Genomic DNA, 20,113 nt, shown 5'->3' on the forward strand with positions numbered 1-20,113 from the left:
CTTCTTGAGCCACTCCTTTGTTGCCGTGGCCGTGTGTTTTGGGTCATTGTCATGCTGGAATACCCATCCACGACCCATTTTCAATGCCCTGGCTGAGGGAAGGAGGTTCTCACCCAAGATTTGATGGTACATGGCCCCGTCCATCGTCCCTTTGATGTGGTGAAGTTGTCCTGTCCACTTAGCAGAAAAACACCCCCAAAGCATAATGTTTCCACCTCCATGTTTGACGGTGGGGATGGTGTTCTTGGAGTCATAGGCAGCATTCCTCCTCCTCCAAACACGGCGAGTTGAGTTGATGCCAAAGAGCTCCATTTTGGTCTCATCTGACCACAACACTTTCACCCAGTTATCCTCTGAATCATTCAGATGTTCATTGGCAAACTTCAGACGGGCATGTATATGTGCTTTCTTGAGCAGGGGGACCTTGCGGGCGCTGCAGGATTTCAGTCCTTCACGGCGTAGTGTGTTACCAACTGTTTTATTGGTGACTATGGTCCCAGCTGCCATGAGATCATTGAAAAGATCCTCCCGTGTAGTTTTGGGCTGATTCCTCACCGTTCTCATGATCATTGCAACTCCACGAGGTGAGATCTTGCATGGAGCCCCAGGCCGAGGGAGATTGACAGTTCTTTTGTGTTTCTTCCATTTGCGAATAATCGCACCAACTGTTGTCACCTTCTCACAAAGCTGCTTGGCGATGGTCTTGTAGCCCATTCCAGCCTTGTGTAGTTCTACAATCTTGTCCCTGACATCCTTGAAGAGCTCTTTGGTGTTGGCCATGGTGGAGAGTTTGTAATCTGATTGATTGATTGCTTCTGTGAACAGGTGTCTTTTATACAGGTAACAAGCTGAGTTTAGGAGCAATCCCTTTAAGAGTGTGCTCCTAATCTCAGCTCGTTACCTGTATAAAAGACACCTGGGAGCCAGAAATCTTTCTGATTGAGAGGGGGTCAAATACTTATTTCCCTCATTAAAATGCAAATCAATTTATAAAATTTTTGACATGCGTTTTTCTGGATTTTGTTGTTGTTGTTATTCTGTCTCTCACTGTTCAAATAAACCTACCATTAAAATTATAGACTGATCATTTCTTTGTCAGTGGGCAAACGTACAAAATCAGCAGGGGAACAAATACTTTTTTTCCCTCACTGTACCACTTAGGTCCCACATTACCCTAACGTGACCCTGTCTGTTCCCGTTACATTATTTAGTAACCATGGCCACGGGGAGCCATACTGTCTCTACATCTCCCTGTACTGTCCTCACACATGTATGCTTCATTGACCAGTTCACCACTAAATGCGATCAGAATGTGAGAGAGAGCCCAGATTGCTCAAAGGTCAAAGTGCTGAAATGGCACCACTAAAGTTCTGGGTTCAAATCCAGTCAACCACCTGTCATTAAAACAGGTGTAGAGAGCTAATGGTCTCAGAACAATATGTAACGATTGCACAACATCTGGTTCTGAATATGAATTCAAGCTACAGTATTAAGTATATTAGTTGGACAAACATCACCCTCAATGACAGGGCATCTGGGAAAGTGCTACTACCCCTTACTATGTGGACCAGATTTGAAGGGATATCAGAGGCAACTTCATTATATATCCACTTCCGTGGGGCATCTTCTAATGGACACTCCATCTTATAACTTGATAATTACACTATTGGGGTGAAATTGGGGGAAAAAGAAAAAGGAATACATGTGTAATAAACCTTCTCGAGGACGGCTCTTGGAATCAGTTCTTTATTTTTCACTTCCACAGTTACACACACTCCTCGTTGCTGACAGGCAACGGGAAGCGGGCAGACAACCAGCTCAGTCACTCGCGCACGTGGCACCCAGAGCCCCGTACGCGCGTGGCTCCTGCTCTCTTCGTTCCCAGGTCTGCTCCCGACTCCCTCGTCTCTCCCCCTCTTCATCCCTCGGTCACGTGGTACCCCTCAGCCAATCCTCCGTAGTCCGCCCAGCCCGTTCCAGATCATTCCCCGTCAATCCCGGGACCACGCCTCTGATCCGGCTTCCCATTAGCTGAGGTTCAACTTGGCCAAGCCAATGACCCTAGCTAACATGCCGTGATCACGCCGAGGCCATGCTCCCTGGTTCTCCCCTTATTGGCTACAAAGCGGGACCGGCAAGCCAATCGCCACGTGAGCCATACATGGCTCTTATTACACATAAGAGGAAGGGGTGGGCACCCTCACATACAGTATAGTTGAGGGACGGTGATACAAGAGAGGTATGAAGGCGATTTGAAAGAAAGGATGATGGCGGGGAAGAGGACATTTTATATGGAGAATACCAGTGTGGGACATAGGGTGAGGTGTAGACACAAGATTATTTGGCACATGGCTTACGATTCCTGCCATATTTCAGCAGTGGTGTTTTGAATTTGTACGTATGAGTGTCAATGAGGAGTAATAATTTGTAGATATTTTTTATTTGTTTATAAAACCCAGTAAACAAACTACTGAAATATGTATAATTCAGATGGCATTACTGTACACTCATGTGCTGGTGTGCCCAGTCACACCGACGTCACATTGGATGCTGGGGGACTGCTGCATTGGAAATGGCTACAGTTATGGCAGTGTCAGTTTGGCGATGGAACTCTACTTTTTGTTTTAAAAACATTTTTTTTGTCATTTGTTCTAGCCCAGGGGTATAGCTTGGTTGGCATGGGCCTTGACGCAAGCAATTAAGTGAGGACCCCCTTGTCTAATTCCCTCCCCCCCTTCGTAGCCCAGCGCCTGGGCCGCCCTGAACCTTGAGTCCTGGTGTACACTCGATAGCTACGCCACTGGCTCTGCATCTATGTTCTCCCCATTGTAGTGACATAAGAAGGGAGGGGCTGCTGGGGGCTCTGGGTTCCCGGGCGGGTCCAGACGCTTAAGCCTCTGGGCGCCAGGCGCTGGGTTCCCAGGAGGTCCAGACGCTTAAGCCTCTGGGCGCCAGGCGTTGGGTTCCCAGGCGCTTAAGCCTTTTGGCGCCGCCAACGGGGGGGGGGCTGTGTGTGCTCTGTGGGATGTCTGGTGGCGCACACGGCCCCACCCCTCGTTGGACTAGGCATAAAAAGGGGAGCTCCCTAGACGATCGGGGCCAGTTGTAACTCAAGACCCAAGACCCACGACCAGCCATCTGAAGACCCTGGGATGTTGTGAGAGCGAGTGGTGGGACTCTGGAACTCCCAACTCTACGACCTTGTGAGGGCGAGTTCCAGAGCGTAGCCAGAGTAGAGTATCTAGGCTGTGTACCTAGGCTGTAACAGAGTATCAGGACTGTTGGAGTGTTGTGTTGTAATAAAGAAGTTACCTCTACAAGTGTCTCCGGAACCCGTTACATTTGGCGTCAGAAGTGGCAATGGAGACAAGAAGTAAGCCACGTACCTTCAGTCCTGACGGCGATGTTGAGGAGCAAGCGGCGATGGGGCAGCCAACTCGGGCAGACAACGACGCCGCACCGCCGGCTGAGCAGTCGTCCACCACACCTGCCGATCCTCCTCCAGCGTCGGGAGCAGCAATGGAGGAAACGCTGCTTCGCCTCACCGAGCTGCTCCACGCCACCGTCTCCATCCTGGACGACATGCGTCGCTCACAGGCGGAGGCAGGAGGGAGAGAGGCGGCGCAGGGGCCGCACCATCCCGCCGGCTCCCACACAAAGATGGCAGCCGTTCCCGCCGCAAATGCATCCGGGTGTGTCATCACTTCTGCCGGGGGAGCAATGACCGCTGGGAGCGACGTCACTTCCGGGCCCAGCGTGGGCCAACCCGACGACGCCGCGTTATCAGCGCTGCGTCCCTCACCGCCGGGTGACAGCTGTTTGCAACCTAGCAACGCCGCATCATCAGCGCTGCGTCCCTCACCGCCGAGTGACAGCGCTGCGAACGCGAAGCCAGCTTCAGCCGGGTTGCCAGGCAACGAGCGCTTGGCTCACGTCCAGCAACGCCTGCCGGAACAGCGTTCGAACGCCGGTTCGTCTCTCTTATAGAGACGTCCGGCTGGTCGGAGTATGAAGCGCTCCAGGGCCTCCTGGCCATGCTCGACGACGACTCCCTCGCAGCACTCCTTGTGGTGCCACGGGCGAAACGTGCCGCGCTCACGGATGCCCTTCATCAGATGCGGCTGATTTATGGACCCCCGTCCAAAGCACGTCACCGCTTCGATGCGAGAAGGAAGAAGGCCTCCGAGTCGGCGATGGGGTACTGCAGCGCCCTGCTGGCCATGGCGCGGGTTGCCTACCCTCGCATGGATGAAGACGCTGTGGAGTCACTCGTGCTGCAGAAGCTCATGAGCTTGGCCCGCCAGCTTCGAGTTGCCATGCCGACAGCCGACGACGACGACGACTTCACGTCGCTACGTGCTGCCAGGTGCATCCAAGCACACCTACATTGCGATGAGGACACGACCATCGCCGCCTGCGCAGGCCCACCTGATGCACATGCCTATGACGTGCATTCGGGGCCTCATCAGGCCTTCGTGGCAACAGAAAATCGCGGATCGTCCAACTGGCGATCCCAGCGAGATCACCACCAGCGGGACCGGCCAATCTCGCGCCAGGATGGGGCGTCCATTGTCTGCCACAACTGTGGCCTTCGGGGCCATGTCGCGTCCGGCTGCCAGGGTCCCCCGACTGCCGGACTTCAGGACCTCCGGCGCCTCGGCCACCAGTGTCAGTTTGGCGAATGGAACTCTACTTTTTGTTTTAAAAACATTTTTTTTTGTCATTTGTTCTGCCCAGGGGTATAGCTTGGTTGGCATGGGCCTTGACGCAAGCAATTAAGTGAGGACCCCCTTGTATAATTCCCTCCCCCCCTTCGTAGCCCAGCGCCTGGGCCGCCCTGAACCTTGAGTCCTGGTGTACACTCGATAGCTACGCCACTGGCTCTGCATCTATGTTCTCCCATTATTAACTTTTGTCTGCTTCCTTCCAAATCCGAGTTTTTGTCACTGCCACGCAAAATCAACGTCACATGTCACTAAGTGGTGGTGATGTCGACCATGGCGCATGTGGCATGCGGGCCGCACCTTGAGGCCACAGCGAAGTTGTCGAAGGCTCCCTGGCAGGAGGTCACGGGACAGACACGGGTGTTCATAGATTGACCGATTGAGATAACTGGGAGATGCACCAACTGTGCTCCCCGCTCTGCCAGCTTGCTGCATTTGAAAACAACTTACATTTGTCGTCATGTTAAAAGGGGGGCAGAGTCGTTTTCTTCCTACCGTTTTGGGACAGTGTGGCTGTTCGCAATTTTTCATTATTTTTAAACAGTTTTATTGTTTACAAACACCATCCTGAATTCGATCATCTTTGACTACATTTGTTATGAAGGTGCCGAATTAAGAAATAGACTCAACTTTTTGCTGACCGGTGCTCTACTCGTCGTTTGAGCATCGCTATTCTGCCTCCGCGATAGGGCAACTGCCTCCAACTGCCCAGTAGGGAGCCATCCATTTAGTACGTACGCAAAAATCTGTCAAAACTTGACCTTTCCCCCCCTCCCTGTACGCATGCGTACTTTTTACACCCCCCCCCCCCACCTGCGTACGCTTGATGCACCCCCGAATCTTATAGAACGGCTGATATTTAATGCACGCAGAAACGATCAAAAACTAATAATATTAACGTGTTTAAGCAAACAGATAGTCCACCGCCGGACTATGTAACTAATTTGAAGGCCAAAGTAGATACATTACACTGTGTAACAATTTTTTATTAGTAGTAAGTGTTATTTCCTAATTGCGTATGCCTCAAAAGTACAGAAAATGGCTATTATTCTCCACAAACTTTGCTTTTGTGACCAGGACAGTAATAATTGGAAATTTACCTATGTTCCAGACATTCCAGATAGATTCAGTGCTGAGTAAACTTGGAGTAACTTCTAGCACATTCTAGAACTTTCCAGTAATATAAATAGTAGTATAAATACGGGGGCTTTAAGCTCACCAGTTCAGTTTAGTTCCAGCTGCCGAAGTGGTTACATATCTGTATTTTTCTGAGAGGGCATCAAGAGGCTGCAAGCATCCGGCAGACGCATTTTGCTACGTCTGCGGCCAATTTATCAAGACAAGAGTGAAAAAGTACTCTGTGGAAGCATCTGCTAAGATGTGTGAGGCCTACAAGGCATATTTCGGCATGCCTGTCGGGGATCAAGACAAACCCTGGGCACCTCATTTCACCTGCGAGCAATGAAAAAAAACTCTGGAAGGTAAAATGGACAATTGTTGCTCGGAATTTTATGTTATAAATTTTGTTTCAAAAATGTTAAATTGGAATTTTTTTTTACAATTTTCAATGTTATTGAAAACATAAATCATATATGAAAAATGTTGCGATAATCTCTTACACATTAGTCATGGGTCAAATAAATGTATTTATGTAGGATGGTACAGAGGGGAAAAGAGAGCCATGAAGTTCGCTGTCCCAAGAATTTGGCGGGAACCCACTGACCACTCAAGCAACTGCTACTTCTGCATGGTGAACCCTTCCTAACGTCGGACTGGCAAGAATGCACCTGTTATAACGTATCCGGACCTTCCTTCATCCATCGCCCCGGTGCCACACTGCCATGAGCTCCTCGTACCCACTCCTCCGGAGAGAGAGCAGCCATCTTTAGAAGAAAGCAGCAAGTCAGAGAGCGAGTAAGACGTTGTAGATCCAGATGACAATTTCAGAGGTGGAGCTGAGGAGAGAAACCCATACTACCCCAACCAAAAAGACCTCAACGACTTGATCAGAGATCTTGGTCTCACCAAGTCCAATGCCGAGCTTTTGACGTCTAGGCTCAAGCAGTGACGGTTGCTTGTTTTGCAATCGAAACGTCGTATTCTTATTTAATTTATTTTATTTCTACGTGACTTTACCGAAAGAACCAAAGAGTAATTCCTGCAGTCACGAAAGCTCCAAATCAAGTTTGAACCACCTCTACGGGGAGGATGTAAGTTTGTTTTCTCTCGTTCTGTGTGTCTGAGGATGTAAGTTTGTTTTCTCTCTCTCTCTCTGTGTGTCTCTGTCAAATTTCACACTTAACTTCAAATTTAGCAATCGTTGGAAATCGTAATAAACCAGGCTATGCATTAACTGTGTGTTAGCCGACTCTCTGTGTTGCATTGCATTACATTTCCAATTTTTTTCTAAGTTTGTTTTCTCAAACGGCCTATTCTCTCTCTAAAATTGACCAGGCTCTCATAGGTCCATTCGCTCTTTCTCTCACCCGGTCGCTTCGGGGTGGATTTCCACACATCTCTCTGTGTCTCTGTTTGTCAATTTTCACACTTAACTTATAATTTTAGCAATCTTTGGAGATCGTAATCAACCAGGCTATGCGTTAACTGTGTGTTAGCCGACTCTCTGTGTTGCATTGCATTACATTTCCAAAAAATTGCAAAATTTTGTTTTCTCAAACTGCCTATTTCTCTCTCTAAAATATACCAGGCTCTCATAGGGCCATTCGATCTTTCTCTCCCTCGGTCGCTTCGGGGTGGATTCATTGACATGTTAATTTCTCTGCTCCAGCAGCTGCCCCAGCAGACCCACCTCTCTCTCTGCCCCCCCCCCCTCTCTCTATTTAAGGCCTCGACACAGAGGCATTGGGTCTCTGTGTGTCTATGTTGTGTGTCTCTCTCTGTGTTGTCTCTCTCTGCTTGTGTGTCTGTCTGTGTGTCTCCGTGTCTGTGTTTTGTCTCTCAAATTTTGTTCTATCTGATTATGGTTGCTTGTGTTGCAATCGAAACGTTGTATTCTATTATTTAATTAAAACATTTTCTATGTGACTTTACCGAAATAACCAAAGAGTAATTCCTGCAGTCACAAAAGCTTAAAATCAAGTTTGAGCCATAAAGAGATTAATCAACCTGATGCAGTATGTATTGTGTTTTTTTCTATACATCCCCTCCACTCTAATAATATTCGTGATCTCAGTCGATTTTTGTAAGAAAAAAATGAATCGATGCTTTTTAATATCGATGTGTGTAAAATTTGACTATTAACATATCCTTTGATCGACAATTCGACAAATTGTCGCGAATCTGAACAAAATGTTATCGTTTAAAAAAAATTGCATTCGAATCGTGATTGTTTTTATCGAATAACTGGCGGCGGTGTGCAGGTGATGGGGAAACCTTTCCTGCTGTTGTGTATTTACCATGATTTACTGACGTTACAGGAAATGCTGTTACTGAGCGAGTCATGCAAAGCTAGAAATAGACAAATACAGACAGCATGGGGTGGGTGTGGAGGAACACTTTGACACTCTGCGGTAGCACTTTCAAACGCTCAGTAACATTGTGCAATGCTGACTTTATATCATATCGCAATTAAGGTTTGTTGCTGCTGTGTGTTCCTTGTGATTTATATCTGTGATCGAATCTCGCTATCGATTTATCATTCTCGTGTCAGCCTGCCGTTCCGTGCTCACTTAACGTCCGCGACACACACGGTTAACTGAGCGCCGCGCACAAGGTGATGTTACCCTGGGTGTGATAACTGCTGACCTTTGCCCGTTTCCTACCACCCACCCTGCCGGGAAAGACAATCGAGGGCCAAAGAGTCGGCGGCTGCTGAAGACGAAGTAAACGATTCTCATTGAGAAAATCTCTGCAATTAAAAAGGGCGATTTCCCGAAACGTCAGGAATGTGTTGAGTTTTGTTATTTATGCAACAGGAATCGGCGAAAGCATTGGTTATGTTTCATCATTATCATCAGTATCATAACCAGCCATAATAAATCCACCCAAGCTGTCGCTATCTCTAACTGTCCTGCAATGCAACATTTTAAAGCAATCTTAAACCAAGCATTTGCGGGCGGGCGGGGGGGGGGACTCCAGTCTCACCCCTTCCTCCCTTCCACATCTCCCCCATTCCCCTCCCCTCCTTTCCTCACCGTAGCACGCACAAAATTCGCTGTGGCACTGCCAACCCCCACGTGCGCCGCCGCTGCTCTCGCGCGGACCGAGCGCGTTTTCACGATCGCGATGCGCATTTTGCGAGAGACGAGAAATTGAACCGAGCTCCCCGCGAAGAAATATTGCGCCTCCGAGGTTTATACTATTGTTGTATAGCGGGTATCCCCTCACCCTCACCCACTCTCCCCGCCCAGAGCTCATCTCACTGAAAACACGAAGTGTATTATACGAGGAGGAGGAGAAGGCATGTGAGGGACATTCAGGTGTTTCTTCTGAACTCTGGGATCACAAATCACGAAAACGAACAGGGAAAAAATTTAATTAATAAACAAAGGGGTGGCTGTGGGGTGGGGGAGAAAGCCAATACAGTTCTCGCGGCAAGAATTTGAACGACAAATAGTCCTTCTCAAACAAACATTTTATACATTACAGTGCTTAATCAAATTCCTGGTTTCCTACGACATGGCTTTCTATTGTTGACTCAGTAATGGGTGGCCTGTTTACCACGTAGGGCGCACACTGTGCACATAACCCTGCTTCTCACATCCAGAACCCCCCCTCCCACCTTTGGCCAGGCTTCTGTGCATCGCATCCCATGTGCCTCGAGTCCTTTGACTCTCCTTCCGAGAGGCGAGCTGCCCGCGTGCGCTATTCGTATGCAGTCTTGTGTTTTGCATGTTCGCGCACACGAGCAATGATACCCCCCTCCCGCTCCGTCTCTGCGCTTTGCTCGCTCTGCGCATGTGGCCACCATCCGCGCTGTCAGCCGCCTCGCATCGTGAGGCTCCTTGCCACAGCGAGCGTGAGCGCCCCGCCTCTGCCTACCCGCACCCTTTTGCGCTCCCCTCACGCCCCACTCCCTCCCCCCACCCTCACAAACCATCCTCTCTCTCCCTCCTCGCTTCCCCCCCACCACCACAGCCCGACCTAATCCCAGCTCCTCTCTCTCTAATGCTCACTCTGCTTCGTGCGAGACGAACGCACGCACGCTGCACGCGCGCTCCCACGTCTCACGTCGCTCGGGCACAGATACGGAGGGAGGACTACGTCAGCATCGTCGCGTTCCAGCGAGGGACCGACCCATCTCTGGTGCCCAACACTGCACGCGAGCTCCTCACCAACAGTGCTTAGTTGCAGCACCTGCCTCGCGAGAGCGCGCGTACTGCGTAATTGACTTAAGCGCAGCGCTCTTTGCCGCGCAGACAGCGCACGCGGCCCGTGCGCTTGGCGTAGCAATGGTTAGCTGCGGTATCGGAATGGTCTGTCCTGTTATGTACAAACGAAACATGATAACTGTAGGAGCCGACCGAGAGAACATTCGGAAGATTGTATTGACAGGCTTTTTCTGAGCGGTGTTGCTGGGTGGTGGTACTACTGCTGCTGCTGCGTTCGCCCCGATGCGATCGGCGCGTTAGAGAGCGAGCAACCATTGAGAGCGGTTTTGCGAGTCCAACCGACCACGTCGCTTCAGCTGCCGCCGCTGCTGCTGCTGAACCTTTGTCCTGCAGGAGTCCGTCGCCTGTCCGCGCGCGTCTCACGCAGGTGATTGCTCGCGACTGCGCGGTTCGCACTTTCTTTTGACGGGCATGGAGCGAGACACAGAGAGATGTTCATCAGCGATTTGTCTTTGACCTTGTGTGTGCTGCATAGTCGAGGTGGCTAGTGGAACAGTCAAGTCTTAAGATCGCATCTCCTCCTTTTCACATTTTAAGACCACGTCAGGTCAAATCGCTCCCCTCGGTGACTGCTGATTTCGCTGTGACCTTTTCACGTGAGCTGTATTCGGTGACTGTTGAAAGCTGCGAGACGACCCTGGACTGTACATGCGCGAGCGTCGAACGCATTCGAGTACTTTTTGCAGGATTCTCATCACCGCTCTTCCATAGCACAGCGAATTTACAGTGGATATGGCCAGCTCTTGAATGAATGCATTTCTCTAGTCCTGGAGTAGGTATTTAGATAACTAGTTGGGTAGGCATGTCTGTCGGTTGATAGTCACAATAATCAGAAACTATGACCGCTTTTCGCATCTGAGGGTATATAATAGCATAGAGGCTGCACTCACGCCTGAAGCGCGATGCAGGCGCCCCGTATGCTCGCACGTCGGTGAATCTGTCCATTCCTCTTCTCTGGGCGTTGCGGACGGCGCGGACTTAAGGTGGACTGCGGGAATGGGCAATAAGCGGTGGCGTGGGCTTGGGTACATTGAGAGAAACAATGTAAATGCGTCTCAAACGAGCAATGATGTTGCTGGTCATCTTCTGTTGGTGACACTGAGCCAATGGTGGAAATAATCCACATTTTCATCGCCGGGGGCAAGTCTGCACATTGAGTCGCCGCTGTGGTCTCTTTCTTATGCATGTACGTGCCATAGCCCCTTTGTCAACTCACTGCTGGATGAAGGTCTGCCAACGCCGTGCGTATCGTAAAGGTTGGTGAAGCACGCTATATAGTCCATAGCAATGGCGGAGCCAGGATTTTCAGGTAGGTGGGGGGCAACCCCTCCAGCAATGAAAAATGATAAGAGTTGTTAGTAAGTAAGGACTTGTCCCTTGTTTTTTATTCGAAAGTGTAGCCATCGATCGAGGGTCGAATTCGAACCGTGTGTTGTCGGCATCGCACTCGCTGAAGGTATGCCTTCAGGGAAGTCGTGTACTGCAGACGCAACTGTGCACAATTCTGATTCACTTCTTTGCCGTTACTTATTGCCAATTATGGACTCAGACTATTGTCCTATCATCTCATAGAGTCCCTTTCACATAATAACATGCTACAAAGTGGCAGTGCGGGTCGCAAATTGCCGATTTATTACTGATCCGATCGAAATTATGGATTTCGATCAGATCATTGGGGGGGGGGGGGGGGCACGTCCCACCCCACCCCCCCCACTGGCTCCGCCAGTGGTCCATAGTAAATTAGGATACTAATGTATGCGTCGTGCTGTCTATGCGTGTGTGTAGTTGTTTTGATTGTAGAATCTGTTATTTTCTATGCTCATGCATTAGTTAAACTTCTCACGTCTCCCTTGAAAAATAGATTTCAATCTCAATGAGCTTTTATCCGACTAAATAAAGATATCTGTCTGATGGCGTTTGTATGGCTCTTGAAGCGACACTATCCTGCATTGACAAAGAACATCGAGTCGTAACACGTCGGTTGTTTTCCTGTCGCAGAGACTCGTGCAATGCAAAGGAAATCGTGGCTGATGGTGATATAGGGGGATCACAACCTTCTATTCACGAAATAATTAGTCATTTTATGTAATATAACAATGTACAGCCCTTTGTGAATCCACTTCTGGATAAGTACCTCCCCGTGGGGGTTGGTTGACCATACTAGGTCAATGCGGGGTCAGTGCAGATTGGTGAAAAGGACGGGGAGTGTGGAGAGGGGGATGGCGTAGGACTGGTTCAGACATCGCTCTCCACTGATGTTGTTTTCCGTGCGAGGGGAATGTAACTCAAGGCAGTGCCCGTTCGTTAACCACTGCGCCACCACACTACCTACCATTTTTCATGTATCATCCGTCTAATACACGAGTAAACGTTAATGGTTACGATGATATACTTTAGATAATAATAGATACGATGCTGTCAGTCTGTGTACGGTATGCCAGTCTTCAAAATGTTGGCTTCCTATGTTTTCGCGTGCGTGATTTACGTGGTTATATTATGTATGGAGACACCTGTGATACAGAATTGTAAAGGAGGGATTAGTGAGTCATGCCGAGCGCACTAGTTGTACAATACTTTCAACCTGCTAGGAAAGGATCTGACCTCAGGTGGCAGTTCAGCAGGTAGGTTCGCTTGACCTCTCTGTGCAGGTGTTGTTGCCTTATTTACTTTGGTCCGGGTACTCCGGTTTCCCCAAACCGGTCAAAATACGTAACACATGCAATTAGTCAAGGTATCCGAAGAAGGACCTTCATTAAAAACAACTTTGAAGACCCGGTGAAGATTTAGAGTACTGTACTGTATTTGGCTGCTATAAATTTCCACGTGATAAGCTATTTCGTTCAGCGGAAATTTGTGGCAAGGTCGCTTCTGAAAATGAGCTCTGGAGCTCATATTTTGAAAGAAAGTCGTATTCGGTCCCAAGTAAGGAGAAGGTTTTCCCCACCCCCCCTGCGTTAAAGGGATGGGGGAACCTGATCCTGCCGCTCCAGCCAGCGGTCGACCATGGGGTGAACGGCACTGAGGGACGAGCGAGCGGCTACGCGCTGGAACGCTCCTTCCCCGGTGTGCCGCGCTATCGTCCCACATGCGGCCTCCGCCCTTGACTCTTCCGCCACCTCATCCTCTTCTTTGGCGGGGGGGGGGGATGGAGAGGGGACGAGAAGGAGTGAGGGATTGGAGGGGAGGAGGCTGGCAATAATTGCAGCCACTCCTCCTCTAAACTGAAATTTTCGGTTTAGTTAAGTTCCTATGCAAAAAAAAGACCGTCATTCGTCGAAATAACACTCAGTGAGAGATAATGCACACGGGAGTGCATCGACGGATGAGCGTGAATGGCCAATGGTTAAGAATGCATCCCGGGTGAATGCGTGTGAATGTGAAGTGAAAGAGAATGAATGACGGGTGGGTGATTGTGATTGCTAGTTAGGTGGTTTGACTGTGAGAGTGAATTTTGGGCAGGTGAGAGTAGGGGTTGGGTGGGTGATTGTGACTGTCTGACAGGTGATTGTGAGTGTCGGGCAGGTGAGAGTGGAAGCTGGGTGGATGAATGTGAGTGTCTGACGGGTGAGAGTGGGGGTTGGGTGGGTGATTGTAAGCGTCTGACGGGTGAGAGTGGGGGTTGGGTGGGTGATTGTGATCGTATGACGGGTGAGAGTGGGGGTTGGGTGGGTGATTGTAAGCGTCTGACGGGTGAGAGTGGGGGTTGGGTGGGTGATTGTGAGTGTCTGACGGGTGAGAGTGGGGGTTGGGTGGGTGATTGTGAGTGTCTGACGGGTGAGAGTGGGGGTTGGGTGGGTGATTGTGAGTGTCTGGCAGGTGAGAGTGGGGGTTGGGTGGGTGATTGTGAGTGTCGGGCAGGTAAGAGTGGGAGTTGGGTGGGTGATTGTGAACTTCTGGCGGGTATGAGTGGGGGTTGGGTGGTTGATTGTGAGTGTCTGAAGGGTGATTGTGAGTGTCTGGCGGGTGAGAGTGGGGGTTGGGTGGGTGATTGTGAGTGTCTGGCACGTGAGAGTGGGGGTTGGGTGGGTGATTGTGAGTGTCTGGCGGGTGATTGTGAGTGTCGAGTAGGTGAGAGTAGGGGTTGGGTGGGTGATTGTGAGTTTTTGGCGGGTGTGAGTGGGGGTGGGGTGGGTGATGGTGAGTGTCTGGTGGGTGATTGTGAGTGTCGAGCAGGTGAGAGTGGGGGTTGGGTGGGTGATTGTGAGTGTCGGGCAGGTCAGAGTAGGGGTTGGGTGGGTGATTGTGAGTATCTGGCGGGTGAGAGTGCGGGTTGGGTGGTTGATTGTGAGTGTCTGAAGAGTGATTGTGAGTGTCGGGCAGGTGACAGTGGAGGTTGGGTGGGTGATTGTGAGTATCTGGCGGGTGAGAGTGGGGGTTGGGTGGTTGATTGTGAGTGTCTGAAGGGTGATTGTGAGTGTCGGGCAGGTGACAGTGGAGGTTGGGTGGGTGATTGTGAGATTCTTGGGCGTGATTGTGACTGTCTGGCGGGTGATTGTGACTGTCGAGAAGGTGAGAGTGGGGGTTGGGTGATTGTGAGTGTCGGGCGGGCTAGAGTGGTGGTTGGGTGGGTGATTGTGAGTTTCTGGCAGGTGTGATTGGGGGTTGGGTGGGTGATTGTGAGTGTCTCGCGGGTGATTGTGGGTGTCGGGCGTGTGAGAGTGGGGATTTGGTGATGGTGAGTGTCTGGCGGGTGATTGTGAGTGTCGAGCAGGTCAGAGTGGGGGTTGGGTGGGTGAATGTGAGTTTCTGGCGGTTGTGAGTGGGGGTTGGGTGGGTGATTGTGAGTTTCTGGCGGATGTGAGTTTGGGTTGGGTGGATGATTGTGAGTGTCTGGCAGTTGATTGTGAGGGTCGAGCAGGTGAGAGTAGGGGTTGGTTGGGTGGATTGTGAGTGTCTGGCGGGTGATTTTGAGTGTCGGGCGGGTGAGAGTTGGTATTGGGTGCATGATTGTGAGTTTCTGGTGGATTAGTGAGCGTCTGTCGGGTGAGTGATTTTCTGCCGGGTGAGAGTGGGTTTGGGTGGGTGATTGAGTTTATGATGGGTGAGTGTCTGGCAGGTGATTGTGAGTGTCTGGTGGGTAGGAGTGGAGATCGGGCGGGTGAGTGAGTGTCAGGCGGGTGAGTGTGCGTTTCGGGCGGGTCAGTGTCGTGTGGGTAAGAGTGGGGCTTGGCTGGGTAAGTGTGCGTGTTGTGTGGCTGAGCGTTGGGTGAGTGTTGTGTGGGTGGGTGTGAATGTTAGGTGTGTGGGTTTGTGTGTTGGGTGGGTTAGATTGAGTATCTGGTGGGTAAGTGTGAATGTCGGGTGAGTGTGAGTGTCGGGCGGGTGAGAGTGGGGGTTGGGTGGGTGAGTGTGAGTTTCTGTTGGGTGAGTGTGAGTGTCTGGCACGTGAGTGTGAGTGTCTGGCGGGTGAGTGTGAATGTCTGGCGGATGAGTCTGATGTGTCTGGCGGCTGAGTGTGAGTGTCTGGTGGGTGAGTGTGAGTGTCACGTGAGTTAGCAATGAATGCCGGATAGGTGAGAATGAATGTCGTGTGATAGAACCGCTCTGCTAGCTGCCCTTCAGCACCCCAATGGGCACCATATTTCTCTCCATCTCATCCCTTTCGTTCCTTCCCTGTCATCAGCAGAGTGTGGGCTTCCCTGCCATTTTGCCATTGCACAGAGATTCACTTTAAGACCTGACCTTTACGGTGAATTGGATGAATAATAGTTTTTACGTGCCGTGCCTTGCATTAATTGGCCAAAGATGACCTTAACGCAAGGAGGAAGCCCGTTAGCAGTGGGAATAGTAGCGAGCGGAGCAGATTTATACATTCACTAGCTGTACTACCCGGCTTCGCCCGGGTCTTGGATCCACGACGCCAGGCCGCCTTTGTCTCCCCAGTGGCGATGTTCATACACCACACCAATTACTCGTTTTGAGGCTGAGTGGACCTAGGGGAGGCCCAGGAGCGGTTCAAATAATCGTCACCGGTGGTGGCCGTGAGCGGGAATGGAACTCGGGTCGCCGGGTTCGTAGCGCGGCGCGCTAACCACGACACTACAATGCGTTACGCTTCCGTTGTAGGATTTGTGTGAGGCGCGCCGATCCGCTGTAGGGTTTTAGTGAGGCACGCCGATCCGTTGTATAGTTTGTGTGAGGCGTCCCGATTTGTTGTAGGGTTTTAGTGAGGCGCGCCGATCCGTTGTAGGGTTTTAGTGAGGCGCGCCGATCCGTTGTAGGGTTTTAGTGAGGCGCGCCGATCCGTTGTAGGGTTTTAGTGAGGCGCGCCGATCCCCCGCGATACAATAATACTGTCTAATCGCTATAATGTAATAATCGACCGACCCTATAATAGTAATTGCACACATTGTGGTGGGGGGGGAGTGAAGAGGACGTGAAACTTTGTGTTAATGCGTGCGCCTATTTTTAACGGGAATTAAAAATGGCGTCCACCCCGCCGCGAAGGCGTCGCTACCCGTTGCCAGGGGCAACCGCCGTCCAATGAAAGCGGCGAAGGCGTCGCTACCCGTTGCCAGGGGCAACCGCCGTCCAATGAAAGCGGCGAAGGCGTCGCTACCCGTTGCCAGGGGCAACCGCCGTCCAATGAAAGTGCGTATGGTCCGGCGACACACAGACACACACACAGACAGACAGATTCACGATTTTATATATATAGATTGTCGAGGGTGAAAGAAGGGAGAATTGAGGTTGGGTGCAGGGATGGTGAAGTGGCAGTTGAGTGTATCTGGCGGGTGATTGTGAGTGTTTGGCGGGTGAGTGAGTGTCAGTAGGGTGAGAGTGGGGGTTGGGTGGGTGATTGTGAGTTCCTGGTGGATGAGTGGCAGGTGAATGAGTGTCTGGCGGGTGAAAGTGGGGGTTGGGTGGGTGATTGTAAGTTTCTGGCAGGTGAGTGTCTGGCGGGTGCGTGTGTCAGGTGTGTGAGTGTGAGCGTCTGGCGGGTGAGAGTGGGGATTGGGTGGGTGAGTGTGAATTTCAGGCGGGTGAGTGTGAGTTTCGGGCGGGTAAGTGTCGGGTGGGTAAGAGTGGGGCTTGGCTGGGTAAGTTTGAGTGATTTGTGGGTGAGCCTTGGGTGGGTTAGTGTTGTGTGGGTGAGTGTGAAAGTTAGGTGGATGGGTGTGTGTGTTGGGTGGGTGGGTTAGATTGTGCATCTGGCAGGTAAGCGTGAATGTCGGGTGAGTGAGTGTCGGGCGGCTGAGAGTAGGGGTTGGGTGGGTTGATGTGAGTGTCTGGCGGGTGAGTGCGAGTGTCTGGTGGGTGAGTGCGAATATCTGGTGGGTGAGTGTGAGTGTCAGGCGAGTTAGCAGTGAGTGCCAGATAGGTGATAAGGAATGTTGCATGATAGACCGGCTCTCCTAGCTGCTCTTCAGCACCCCAAGAGGCACCATATTTATCTCCATCTCATCCCTTTCGTTCCTTCCCTGTCATCATCAGAGTGTGGGCTTCCCTGCCATTCTGGCATATCTAGAGATTCCCGTTAAGACCTGGCTTCATGGTGAATTGGATGGATAATGTTTTTTCACGTGCCGTGCCCTGCATTAATTGGCCAAAGATGACCTTAATGCACGGAGGAAGCCCGTTAATAGTGGGGATAGCAGCGAGCGGAGCAGATTCATACATTCTTTGTCGAGGGCAAAAGAAGGAAGAGTTTGGGTTGGGTGCAGGGGTAGTGAAGTATAGATGTCTCATACATACGTGTTTTGAGGACGACCAAGTCCCAGCACCCGGTACACATTTTAGTAACAGCTGGATATAGGCACACCTTTTAAGTACATATGCTATGAAGGGCTATTGCCCGAAACTTCACCTAGTCTATATATTTTGTCTCTTCAAGGCAGTTCCATTGAAGAACCTGTTACGTTTTTCAGCTGGTATTTGTGCTTGCCAATTGCGGTATCACCGACCAATGTGTTTTTAAGCACAGTTCGATTATAATAACTGCTTATATAAGGTGGCATGGCTCAGCGCGAGCACAGTTGTTGCTGCAGAGTTTTATGCTTCGAATCTGGCAAGCCTCCATAGTTAATACGGCGGTTAAATAATTAATAATACATGTTTTTGTTTCGCAGTGGATGTTTATATCTAGCGGCGGAATTGGATGATCAGTAGGCTATTTTGTGCTGACGTCATGGTCCAAATTTGCCAAATTAGGTTTTTTTGTTACAAATAACCTAATTGGAAAACATAGCAATTGTTAACCCCCTCCTGCAAAAACGTATCACAATCATATATAAAACTATTCTTGAGACTTGGATGAGGCTTTCCTGGATCAACACTTTTAATAATAGTGGTGGCAAGCAATCAGTGGTGGCAAGCAATCTCTCACGGGATATTCATTGCCAATGTTTATCATCTGCAATTGTGCAAAGCTTATACTCGTATGTATATAAGAAAAAAATATTGATCTCCTTGAAGCCATAATCACTGTCACAAGACTGGGACATTGGTTGGCTGACCTTAGACTGTCAAGGAATAATAATGATAAAGCATTAATATATCTACTGCATGGGTCCCACCACATGTGTACAATATTGTAAGCGCCAAATGTAGCCACTTCGTGAATCTAAGTTAATTGTATAAAACGTCCGAGATTACAACAATGCTCTTTACGAACCCCAAGTGTTGCAATCAGTGGTATTAAGAATGCTGCTGCATCTGCTTCCTGGGGAAAGCCTCCTGACGAGTGCCATCAATCTGTTTAATAATATTCACCGTCAAATGCGCCTCTTTTTCCAACAGTCTCACAAAACTCGAATTCTCACATTTCCCTGCGCACAAGATTTTAATTTTATCATTCACTTCCTTTAAGATATAAATATGATAAAGCTCAATCGTGCAATATCTTTCAGTTTATATCAGAAGCCAACAGCGGGTAATTGTGCTGTAGGGCTGGGCTGGGTAAGATTTGGCTGAGTGGTAGACGATAATTTTTAATTATATGTCTTAAACCAGTTAATCACAATACAATACAGCTTAGACTTATCTAAATGCGGCTGCACTTCACGACGCTGTACAGATACAGTGCACATTTATTTTACATAAAAAGTCGTAGGCAGAGGGAAAACGAAAAGTCTTGAACCTGGCCTTATACAGGGGCAGGGAGTCGGTAGCATGGATTTATTGATGGGAGCAACAGAGGAAAACGAGTGACTTAGTTTTCATAGAAAGCCCTGGTCGCTTGGGCGGAGATTGCATGTAGAGGAGAAAAGTGATCTGGGAGGGGAGGGTATGAGAGTACATGGAGGAGACTATTGAGTGAGATGAGAGCGGATAGGTAGGAGCAAGACCGTGGAGGTTTATTCTTATGGACGTCATTGGTAAATGATTAACTACGGGGAGGCTCGAGAATGGGAGTTTGCAGAATCATAAAACAATCTCTCATGACGGAGTGAACACCTGTTTTGTGTGTGCGGCGCGCATGCGTGCGTCGCATGCTCACCGATGTAAACGATACCCCCAGTAGACTCCACGCCGATGCGTGTGAGCACCCGACAGAGTTAACAGCACGTTTATACAATGGGGGAAGTACTTAGATAAATGAGAAATTAATCACAACGGCAACGTCTGTTCACTCTTCGTTTAAAACAAAACCGTATGGGATGCATTTTTGTTTTGGCAACATATTTGCACAATAAGGCACGATCGTAAACAGCCAGGCTTGTGGCCTCCTAGCTGGTTATGCATGCGAGACACATGCGTGTTGGGGAACGATTATGTCTTATTTATTCAGCGAATGCAAAGTCCCTAAGCCAAGCGGTTGAATCCGGTCCTGGTGTGTTGAGGGTTAGTAGGTCTCTACTAAGTTTGTGGATTGGGCAGACTTCTAGGATGTGGTGCATGGTTTGCTCCACCACACAGGCACATAGAGGGCTAATGCCCCATCGGTGGAGGTTGGCGTGGCATGGGCCGTGACCAGTCCTGAACCTGTTGAGGGTGGACCACTTCTCCCTGGGAAGGTTGAAACCAGGAGGCTGTTGTGTGAGGGTAGTAATGAGGTACTTATTTGATAGGTCCAGTGATTCCCATTCTTGTGTTGAA

At 49.9% G+C, this 20,113-nt stretch overlaps 1 protein-coding gene and 1 long non-coding RNA gene across 2 annotated transcripts in view; both read left to right on the forward strand.

Annotated features, from left to right (window-relative positions):
• Positions 1-5,856: 5,856 nt before the first annotated feature.
• Positions 5,857-7,077, forward strand: LOC133344976 (uncharacterized). Its single transcript, XR_009755397.1, has 2 exons — positions 5,857-6,205; positions 6,380-7,077. It is a non-coding gene; the product is annotated as an uncharacterized LOC133344976 (long non-coding RNA).
• Positions 7,078-9,874: 2,797 nt separating this feature from the next.
• The window catches only part of LOC133344936 (thrombospondin type-1 domain-containing protein 7B-like), a 381,310-nt gene continuing 371,071 nt past the window's right edge, over positions 9,875-20,113 (forward strand). Inside the window, 1 exon segment of the mRNA XM_061555265.1 lies at positions 9,875-10,442. The gene's annotated coding sequence lies outside the window, so the exon portion shown is untranslated.

The sequence above is a fragment of the Lethenteron reissneri genome, chromosome 21 (genome assembly GCF_015708825.2).
Source record: "Lethenteron reissneri isolate LAM-NWPU_2019-01 chromosome 21, ASM1570882v1, whole genome shotgun sequence".
NCBI classification, from domain to species: Eukaryota; Metazoa; Chordata; class Hyperoartia; order Petromyzontiformes; family Petromyzontidae; genus Lethenteron; species Lethenteron reissneri.